Genomic DNA, 11784 nt, shown 5'->3' on the forward strand with positions numbered 1-11784 from the left:
CATTTATATCAAGCCAAAGAGGATTGAGCCTGCAGGTACTGTCCACACCAAGGCTGACCAGGCAAGACTCTGGCGCCCAGCATGCACGTAAAGAGTACTTTGTTTACATACTTATTGTCACTTGGATCTACCGTAGAGTATATCTTTATTTCTCCTCTGCAAAATATCATTTCTTTCTTTTCTATCCTCCAAAATTTCCGGCCACAGACCTTACGTATGCCAATTGCATACGTCATCTCTGTGAAAAGGAACAGGGGCAAAACCTCAGCTTTACAGTATTTAAGGCTCATTCCGGAGTGAGTTTGAGCGCAGTGGTATGAAGAATTTTAAACTATCCACCTCATCAACTCATGGGTTTAGGAAACCCTATTTATCCCCTCTGAATATGTTAGCACTAACTATTAACATAGTAACAATTCAAATTGTATGCGAAGCACGCTGTGCTAATTATATGAATATTTACATATAGATATGTAAGCCGTGTACACATAAATCCTCTGATTATATATTTCACTCTCCTCACACATTATTTAACCCCCGTGATACTAATAATACCTGACATTGTATGCTTATATATGTCCTAGTATGAATGTTTTCCACATATGTATTATTGTGACCACACATTTCACCGTGATATTGCCTACCTTCCTTCATTACCTCACCCCTTACTGCTTCACTTAATTAGTATTAATATTTAAACAGAAAACAATCCCACACATCTGTGTGCATCCTGTTTGTAAATATTTTTGACCTGGCTACAAATGTTAATTGTCAAGTTAATTGATTTGTGTCTGTTACCCCAACAGCTTCGCTTTTCTCTCAGTCGTTTCATTCCCTGGTGTTATGTCCCTCATTTAAAATTATTGGTTATTTAAAGTTATTACTAATTTCACCAATTATGAGCGTCGTCGTGAGCGTAATAATTTTTACTGTCGTTGTCATACATTATGGAGCCCAATGACCTGCTGCCGATAATAGCGAAGAAAAGGAATAAGATGGAGAACAAATTTATATTGGGAGAATTTTTTGTTATGTTTAAAAAGTTGTCCCTCCCCTCCAAAAAAAATATTCTGTTACATGTCTTTTCTTCACATCAGTTTTATGCACATGATCATAACCCAAACATATTTACTACATTCTAATTATATGGAAATACGTAGTATGTCAAAAAATTTTCTTGAAATTTCAATAAATTATCTAATTCTTTGTCTCGCTGATAAAAATTCGTTGAAACTTCTCCGGCATCATAATTGCATTTCATGTCTTGTCGGATCATAGCGCCGTAACTTCACTATAAGAAATATTGACTGCCCTCTGCTCCACGTCTGCAAGAAAGAGCGACTAGGTGAGCCATGCTATTATTTTCTTCCTCAGTGGAATCCCACTAATCCCTCAATTATGGCTGGCTCTAATGTTTTGTCTGGGAGATGCTCTGGCGGTTGTGTCGTTGCTCTCCAGGCAGGGCTCTCTTCAGTGGGGGTACCTTCATCACCCCACTGAAGGAAATTTGATCCAAAGAATTGGAACTATTATATTCTTCGGATCAAATCTGATTATCTCCAGTCCCCCTAGGACGCCCATTGATTCCTACGGGTTTAGCCCGGTTAAATGACTATAATAATAATAAAAAAATCTTTTAACACACCGATCGTTTCCCACCGAGGTATGGTGACCCGAAAAAGAAGAAACACTTTCATCATTAACTCAACCAGTCTTGCCAGAGGTTCAAGTGCTCCTCGAAACTTGACTATCCCCACCCCTCTTTCAGACCGCAGACACTGTACTTCCCACCTCCAGGACTCAAGTCCGGCTATCCAGTTTCGCTGAATCCCTTCATAAACGTTACTTCGCTCGCATTCCAAAAGTACGCCAAGTCATGGAAGCCACTTGCCTCCATTCACTATTGTTTAACACACTCGCTGGATGTCCAAGCCCCTTGCGTACAAAACCTCCTATATCCCCTCTCTTCTTTACTACAGATTTATATAACCTACAAGTCATCCGATTTTGCTCCATGTTTAAACGTTCAGATCATCTCAACGGCCCGTCCCCAATAATAAAAATAACATCAACAGTAGCATCGACAACAACAACGTCGCTGCTGCTGCTGCTGCTGCTGCTGCTGCTGCTGCTAACTGCTGCTGCTAACTGCTGCTGCTGCTAACTGCTGCTGCTGCTAACTGCTGCTGCTGCTAACTGCTGCTGCTGCTAACTGCTGCTGCTGCTGCTAAGTGCTGCTACTAGCTGTTAACTACTACTACGAATAATAATAATAGAAATACCCTAGAGGGAAATGATCTAAAGGAAAGCCACACGCACTTACCACCATTTCTTCAACGATATTTAACAACTTCAGAAACTTTTCTGAAAGACATTTATAAACAAATGTTGATGCAAACAAATAAAAATAAGATACTTCGTTGGTTTATTATGTTAGCGACCTGTCGACTACACGAGGGTTACTTAAGGCTGTCTCTCGCCTCTTTACCATCAGTTAAGAAAACTTTAAATCCGAGAGAGAGGAATTTTAAATAAAGCTGTCATGTATTTGCCCTGAAATATATATTCACATACCGGATATAAATGTTCTTTTTTTTCGAATTAATTCTCTAATTATCAGTTATCATCTACAAGTATGACCAGTAGCTCTGATGAAAACTCACACTCACGCGAGCTTTTAAATCTCTGCACAAAATTCAATTTAAACCAGCAAATAATAGAGCCTACTAGACTGGAGAATACACTAGACCTCATCTTCACTAACAATGATGATCTGATAAGAAATGTCACCATATCAAAAACAATATACTCAGATCACAACATAATTGAGGTTCAGTCATGTATGCGCGGAGCCCCAGACCGACATAATGAGATTAGTCACGAGGGAGCATTCACCAAATTCAACTTCAATAACAAAAACATAAAGTGGGACCAAGTAAACCAAGTCCTAACCGATATAAGCTGGGAAGATATACTAAGCAACACAGACCCCAACTTATGCCTACAACAGATTAACTCGGTGGCACTCGATGTATGCACAAGCCTTATTCCTCTAAGAAAAAGGAGGAGTAGATGTAAAATAGAAAGAGACAGGCGCTCCCTTTACAGGCGACGGAAAAGAATAACAGAGCGGCTAAAAGAGGTCAATATATCTGAAATGCGTAGGGAGACACTGGTCAGAGAAATAGCAAGCATCGAACTTAAGCTAAAAGAATCCTTTAGGAGTCAGGAATTGCGGGAAGAACTAAAAGCCATAAATGAAATCGAAAGAAACCCAAAGTATTTCTTCTCCTATGCCAAATCAAAATCGAGAACAACGTCCAGTATTGGGCCCCTACTTAAACAAGATGGGTCCTACACAGATGACAGCAAGGAAATGAGTGAGCTACTCAAGTCCCAATATGACTCAGTTTTTAGCAAGCCGCTAACCAGACTGAGAGTCGAAGATCAAAATGAATTTTTTATGAGAGAGCCACAAAATTTGATTAACACAAGCCTATCCGATGTTATCCTGACGCCAAATGACTTCGAACAGGCGATAAATGACATGCCCATGCACTCTGCCCCAGGGCCAGACTCGTGGAACTCTGTGTTCATCAAGAACTGCAAGAAGCCCCTATCACGAGCCTTTTCCATCCTATGAAGAGGGAGCATGGACACGGGGGTCGTCCCACAGTTACTAAAAACAACAGACATAGCTCCACTCCACAAAGGGGGCAGTAAAGCAACAGCAAAGAACTACAGACCAATAGCACTAACATCCCATATCATAAAAATCTTTGAAAGGGTCCTAAGAAGCAAGATCACCACCCATCTAAAAACCCATCAGTTACACAACCCAGGGCAACATGGGTTTAGAACAGGTCGCTCCTGTCTGTCTCAACTATTGGATCACTACGACAAGGTCCTAAATGCACTAGAAGACAAAAAGAATGCAGATGTAATATATACAGACTTTGCAAAAGCCTTCGACAAGTGTGACCATGGCGTAATAGCGCACAAAATGAGTGCTAAAGGAATAACAGGAAAAGTCGGTCGATGGATCTATAATTTCCTCACTAACAGGACACAGAGAGTAGTCGTCAACAGAGTAAAGTCCGAGGCAGCTACGGTGAAAAGCTCTGTTCCACAAGGCACAGTACTCGCTCCCATCATGTTCCTCATCCTCATATCCGACATAGACAAGGATGTCAGCCACAGCACCGTGTCTTCCTTTGCAGATGACACCCGAATCTGCATGACAGTGTCTTCCATTGCAGACACTGCAAAGCTCCAGGCGGACATCAACCAAATCTTTCAGTGGGCTGCAGAAAACAATATGAAGTTCAACGATGAGAAATTTCAATTACTCAGATATGGTAAACATGAGGAAATTAAATCTTCATCAGAGTACAAAACAAATTCTGGCCACAAAATAGAGCGAAACACCAACGTCAAAGACCTGGGAGTGATCATGTCGGAGGATCTCACCGTCAAGGACCATAACATTGTATCAATCGCATCTGCTAGAAAAATGACAGGATGGATAATGAGAACCTTCAAAACTAGGGAGGCCAAGCCCATGATGACACTCTTCAGGTCACTTGTTCTATCTAGGCTGGAATATTGCTGCACACTAACAGCACCTTTCAAGGCAGGTGAAATTGCCGACCTAGAAAATGTACAGAGAACTTTCACGGCGCGCATAACGGAGATAAAACACCTCAATTATTGGGAGCGCTTGAGGTTCCTAAACCTGTATTCCCTGGAAGGCAGGAGGGAGAGATACATGATTATATACACCTGGAAAATCCTAGAGGGACTAGTACCGAACTTGCATACGAAAATCACTCACTACGAAAGCAAAAGACTTGGCAGACGATGCACCATCCCCCCAATGAAAAGCAGGGGTGTCACTAGCACGTTAAGAGACCATACAATAAGTGTCAGGGGCCCGAGACTGTTCAACTGCCTCCCAGCACACATAAGGGGGATTACCAACAGACCCCTGGCAGTCTTCAAGCTGGCACTGGACAAGCACCTAAAGTCAGTTCCTGATCAGCCGGGCTGTGGCTCGTACGTTGGTTTGCGTGCAGCCAGCAGCAACAGCCTGGTTGATCAGGCTCTGACCCACCAGGAGGCCTGGTCACAGACCGGGCCGCGGGGGCGTTGACCTCCGGAACTCTCTCCAGGTAAACTCTCCAGTAGATTTTTACCTTTATTCTCAAAATTATTTTATAATTTTTCTGATTTATTTTTTCGTTAATTTTTTCCGTTATTATTTTCTTCATCTGACATTCCAATTTGTTTTTAATTAGGATAATTATTTGACTTAAATTTTTATGGAAAATAAATTATATTTCACAAACGCTTTAATACTAAGTAAATATATATTTTTTTGTCATTGTGTGTATATCCTCGCATAAATTAGGCTAATAACACTCATCACATAAAACATTCACATTATAGTGGTTTAAAAAAACACGTAAGCAAACACCAGAATGTATTTATCACAAAAAATTTCGGTCCTGTGATCACTTCTAACATACAAAGATCGAAACTAGCAGCATATACATAGGCTGGAAGTGAGGTGTGAGTGACATGTAGTGACCTGATGAAAATGCAGCAGAGGCTTTTTTTGAGATGACATGAGTTAGCCTACGAGGTCACGTGATTTCTGTGTTGTGATGTAGGTTAGTTGTAGACTGGTTAGGCATCATGTGTGCTAATGTTACTTAAATTTTGTAGCTTCCAATATTATGTTCCATGGTACTGATGGCGTCTAAAAGTGAGACTTATTGACTCTTTCGGCGTCCTAGATGATGTTCAGTGAGCAAGAGTTATGCCTCACTCCATTTTATCAAATGTCCCGTAAGTCTTCCCTGTAACAGGGATGACTTCAAAAGACGTTCTGTAAGTTATCCCTGTAACAGGGAATATCTTACATGGGAGCTCTGTAAGTCTTCCCTGGTACATGCAGTTTGATGTTTACTTAGGCCGACCAGGAGATTTCTACCTCTCTCCAATACACAATGTTCACAGTGGTTGGTGTAGACACCTGCAGTGGAAGTTAGAGGTGTGGGACTTCGTTCTTTGACGGAGGATGTATTCATGGCGGAAACATTGGTATTGTTTCTAAATGATAATTTTATACAATATCGACATGTTGATTAGTCAGACATATGTGCAACAGTTATTATGAAGATATCTAACTATTGCACATGTGCCTTATTTATCATCATCATTGCTTCTAGGAAGGACCTGGTGGGTATTGCTAGAAACATCACCACACTGGATCACTATAAACTGTTTAGAGGAATGTTCCCTGGGAGATTTGTTGAGAACAGTTTATTAGAACATAAGAATGGAGGAACACTGCAGCAGGTTTACTGGCCACTGCAGCAGGCTTACTGGTCACTTTAGGAGGCTTACTGGCCTCTGCAGGAGGCTTACAAGCCACTGCAGGAGGCTTACAGGCAGGTTCCGTTCAAACCAAACCCCACTAACAAAAATAACTGCAGATACTATTTTCAATAGTAGCCAAGGAATAAGCTTCGATAACCCTGTTAACTATGATCCATCCCTCTCTAACTCCTTATACATCACTTTGTATGTTATTAAGGTTATGCCTGTCTCGTTATCTTCAGCAAAGGTAGAAAAATCATAATCATGGGTGGCTGTCATCATGGGTGGCAGTCATCATACATGGCAGTCATCCCTGGTTGCAGTAATCATAGGAGGAAGTCATAATTGGTAGTCATCATGGGTCGCATTTACCACTGATAGCGGTCATCATGAATGGCAGTCATCATGGGTGGCATTCATCACAAGTGGCAGTCATTATTGGTGGCAGTAATTATTGGTGGCAGCTATTATGGGAGGAAGTCATTATAACTGGCAGTAATAATGTGTTGCAGTTACTGGTAGCAGTCATCATGGGAGGAAGTCATGATAACTGGCAGTCACAATAGTTGACAGTCATCATGGGTTGCAGCATTCACTACTGATGGCAGTCATCATGAATAACATTTAACATAGGTGGAAATCATCTGTGGCAGTCATCATAGGTAGTAGTTATCATAGGAGATAAATGAAGCGATCATCATAGGCTGCCTTCATCGCAGAGGTTGTAGTCATCATGAGTGATAGTCATCATAGATGGCAGTCACAGTAAGTGACTCATCGTGGGTGGCAGTTATCATGAGTGACTGTCATCATGGCTTGTACCAGGGTAGGCAATCTATTGCCCGTAGACTGGATTCTGCCCATAACCCGAAATACTCCGACGACCAGTCCCTAACAGAAATATACCAACCCGGCCCACAGTTGTTGTTTTTTTTTTGAGGACTTCCGTCATCTTGAATTCTAGAACAAGCGCAGACAGTGAAGCTTGGAAAAACTACCATTAGCTTGACTCAGTTTTGAGACTCTCTGACCGCGGGATCAAACCCGACAGATACCAACACATTTGTGACTACGATACGTGACTTGAAAGCTAAGTTTTCTTTCCGTTTCGCTGACATTCGCTCACTCACAAGTGATTTCATGCTGTTTGCCACACCATTTGACGTGGACATCGGCAACGCACCAGAAAATGTTCCAATGGGACTTACTGAAATGCAGAGAAGCGATGTATTAAGATCAAAATTTAATGCAACGGACGTATCTCTACTAGAGTTCTACAAGAAATATCTTTTTGAAACTGGTATGTATAGTAACTTGGTAGATAACGCGAGAAAAATGACGTAAATGTTGGGCTGTACTTAATATGCGATCAACTCTTCTCAATAATGAAATTCGCGAAGTAAATTAAGAAACCGACTGACTGATGCCCAGTTAGATGACATCTTGCATCTGACTCTTCCAGTCTCTCACCTAATATTGTACGAAAAAGAACAAGTGTCACACTAACTGTTATGAGACGGAGACAGAGGCGAAGGTAGGTTCAATACCAGTGTCTCAAAATAACTGTTATGTTCAGTAGACATAATATTGCTTAATTAGATATATAAACATATGTCAAAGTTTAGTATGTTTTATTAATACCTCTGTTAACTATGGTGATAGGTGTGTCCCGCCATCCACTCACAGACAAGGGCCCTGGCCCCTAGGCAAAACAAGGTTGCAAACCCCTGGCTGACACTCATTACGGCTGGCAGTAATCATGGATGGCAGTCGTAATCGATGACAGGCATATGTGGCAGTCATCAGATGTGGGAGCCAAAAGAGATGGCACTCATAATGAATGGCATTCATCGTAAGTTGCAGCCGTAATGATTGGCGGTTATCATCGGTGGCAGTCATCGTGAATGACAGTCATCATACGCAGCAGTCATTATAGGTAGCAGTTATCACTGGTCACAGACATCAAGGATGACAGTCATAAATGGCAGTCATCATAACTGACATATTATTGACGGCAGGCATTAAGAGGGGCACTCACATAAAGATCAAAGTTATCAAAGATGGCAGCAATCATGGGAGGTAGTCATTTTGGATGAGTCATGATAATGGCATTCAGTAATAGTGGTAGTTATCATGGCTGACTGTCATCATGGTCATCGGAAATCAGGGGTGATAGTCGTCACCCTAAGAAGTGCAAATTATCACCGTCATGGGCATAAGTCATCACAATCCCATATGCAAGTCATCACTCGCACTTGAACAAGTCCTCACCAACAGGGGTGTCTGTAATCAAACGCATTAGCGTTAATTATCACCATCATCGGTAACAGACATGATCATATACACCAGTTAGTACCTGCATAAATACCAGTCACCATCATTGGTGTCAGTCATCATGGGTACTAGTCATCACCATCATTGGTACCAGTCATCACAATGTGTATTTATATTCCTTTTTTTTAAAAGACTCGCTCGTTCTCACGTTTCGAGATATAATTGTGAAAATTTGAACGTTTTCCGCATACGCACCTCCTCACCCACAGAGGTGAGTGTATAAAGAGCGGTGGGAGTGTTAACAAGGTTGGGAATGCAAGCAGGAAGGGGTGTGTATACTATCATGCGTGTGTAAACAATGTTGGGTATGCAAGCAGGACGAAGTGTGTAAGCTATGATAAGTGTATAAACAACGCTGGGTATGCAAGCAGGAAGGGGTGTGTATACTATGATGGGTGTGTAAGCAGTTGTGTATGTGTAATCAGCTGTGGATATGCAAAATGTAGTAGGCATGTAAACAATGGTTTATATTTGTGTAAGAGATTGTAGATATATAGTTAAGAGAACCTTTTATCTACAAACTCTCCCTTTTTTTTACGCAGGGTTTGACAGAGTTAGGATGAGGATTCCTAACTTTATTGACAAGCTAAGAACTGTTACCTACATCAGCTCATTTGAAAACATTTTTATTGTTATGAAACATACAGGTAGGGAACAGGATGATGTTGGAGCCATCTGTGGGCCAGCATTTTCATTTGATCGACTAACTTTATCTCGTTGATATCATTATGCCGTAGGAACGTGTTCCAGACTCGAGTCATCCTGGGGATAAATGATCTCAGATGAAGTGATGTTCTGGAGAAGGGTGCAGACAGAGTGAAGCTGCTGCTTTCTGCTCGTCTTGTGGTACAGAAATTTGCGCCTAGCTGTCATCGAAGTGGAACTAAGTGAGGTACTTTGACAATGTTGGCCGACCACATCCCTCCTGTGCTGAAGGCTCTGCTGAAATAACAGATCTATCCAGGATGGGGCCAGGCGAGAGATGAGGTGTCTTGCTCTGTTCTTTACTCTGTCAAGCAGTCGCAGATGAGAGGGGGAGGCTGGCAAACCAAAAAAAGTGGAGCATACTCAAGATGTGAGCTTCGTGGCTGCCTTGTTTCTAAGATTTGCAACGTGGTTCTTCATGGTTAGTTTGGAATCACGTTTCACCCCAGGTATATCAACTTCGTACCTGGGTACCAACACTCTCCCATTCATACTTACTACTGCTTCCCCCCCCCCCCCTCTCTCTCTCTCTCTCTCTCTCTCTCCACAGACTGGATTAAATTACCGGCTATTGTTTTAGGAGAAAAGACAACACAGTTATTTAAGAACCAACTGGTCACGGACTCTGCAAGAAAAGGATTCAATCATAAACATCGTGTCCTAATGGAAAGAGGTGCCAGAGTTTTCATAATTAGGAATTAGGAATGAATTCGGAAGGGAAGTTAGTTGTGATTCTGACCAACAAACCAAGAATGATCTTGTTGCAAACTCTTCATACATTAACTACAAGACACACTCTACATCTGCACTTAGATGCCGCAGTGAGATTGCACTTCATTTAAGTGATAGTGAGAATTCATTCGCATTGGAGAAGCATGGATTCACGTTTGAATGTCAACTATCATTAGTTCTCATGCCCCATCATATGATACGAACACTGAATAAGAGTAATCAGCGCTCAACGCTGCTCGGCTGTAATCTTCAATAGAAGATTGAAGAGGAGGAAACGTCACGTTTCTAAGTAAACAGCATTATCTGTATACAGGGTCTCTTCATCTACTCACTGCTCAGAAATTAGAAGGCTGTGGGTAGGCTTGTGCAGCTTCGTCAGTGGGTCAACTTCAACTATGTTCAAAATCTTGAGCGCCAGCTGACTCAGGGAATTGTCTGAGGGAATTGTCATGCCTCATGGCCTCAGTGGTCGGCTTTAAACAGTAAATTCTGTGAGGTAACACTGATCATGATCCTTTTTCAATTATGTGTCTAGAATCATTTCATATTACCACACTTTTAATGTTTCAGTCAGTACTCTGAAAGATGGACAAGAGAGAGAGACACCAGTTCCAGAAACTGGCTGTAGTAAAATAATTCTGTCTAAATGAATACAGAACAATTCCTCGACTTTGTCCGAATTAATGTTCTCCCCTAAGAATCTTTTTAAGAATACTCACTATGACTACAATATTCATGCCGAGGTCTCCAAGGATTAATAATGATTAAAAAAAGTTACTTCGATGCTTAAAGAGCAAACAGAAGACCCTTATATCCAATGGTCAACTCATAGTACCCTTAGTAATCTCTCTGTTTTGTAAACAATTATTAAATGGTCCATCAATAATTGTACATGCTATGAAAGTGATTATCAAGGATAGAGGTTACCTAAACCCAGTCCAGGTACCTGTAATCACCAGAGACTAACTAATGTGCACAATGATAATAAAGCTTCAATGGGCTTGCCCATCAGATAGTCGGTAATATGATAGAAATGTCACGTGGATTTTACTTAGAACAACAGATCCTTATATTTCTTGACCTCCAGCAACGTTCTACATGGTCATTAGGCACTGCTGAGGCAACCCCAGGAACTGCCGAAGTCCTAAAAAGAACATATTTAACCAGGTCAAGGTATTGTCATCAATTGACACATATTGCTTTGACAAGGTTTCTCCAAGAAGCATATAATGCATATAAACCAGATTTGTCATGGGAAATATGAATTATATCCATAGTAGCTGTTCCAGACTTTACCTTTTGAACCCTCCTTTTGAAGTTGACTTTCATTCGACCCGAAAAGGAAATCAACTTTTCTTTATATCTGAACTTTTTGTAGTCCCTTGTACCACTGTTTTCTTCGTAACAAGTATGCTCGCCGGGTTTCTTTTATTAAAGATGTTAAATAATTACCAGAACAATATTCAAAGTATTCAAGGAAAAGAATTTTGCCGCAAAACGACGAGAGAAGCGATTTTCAGTTATTGCCTAATACAAGATCCAGTATCTCTTGTTAAATGGTCCCATCGTGGGATATTAGTAACCAGTTGCTCCAGGATGGAGATTACTCAGACCAGAAATTATATTTAT

The sequence above is a fragment of the Cherax quadricarinatus genome, chromosome 5 (assembly GCF_038502225.1).
Source record: "Cherax quadricarinatus isolate ZL_2023a chromosome 5, ASM3850222v1, whole genome shotgun sequence".
Lineage (NCBI taxonomy): Eukaryota > Metazoa > Arthropoda > Malacostraca > Decapoda > Parastacidae > Cherax > Cherax quadricarinatus.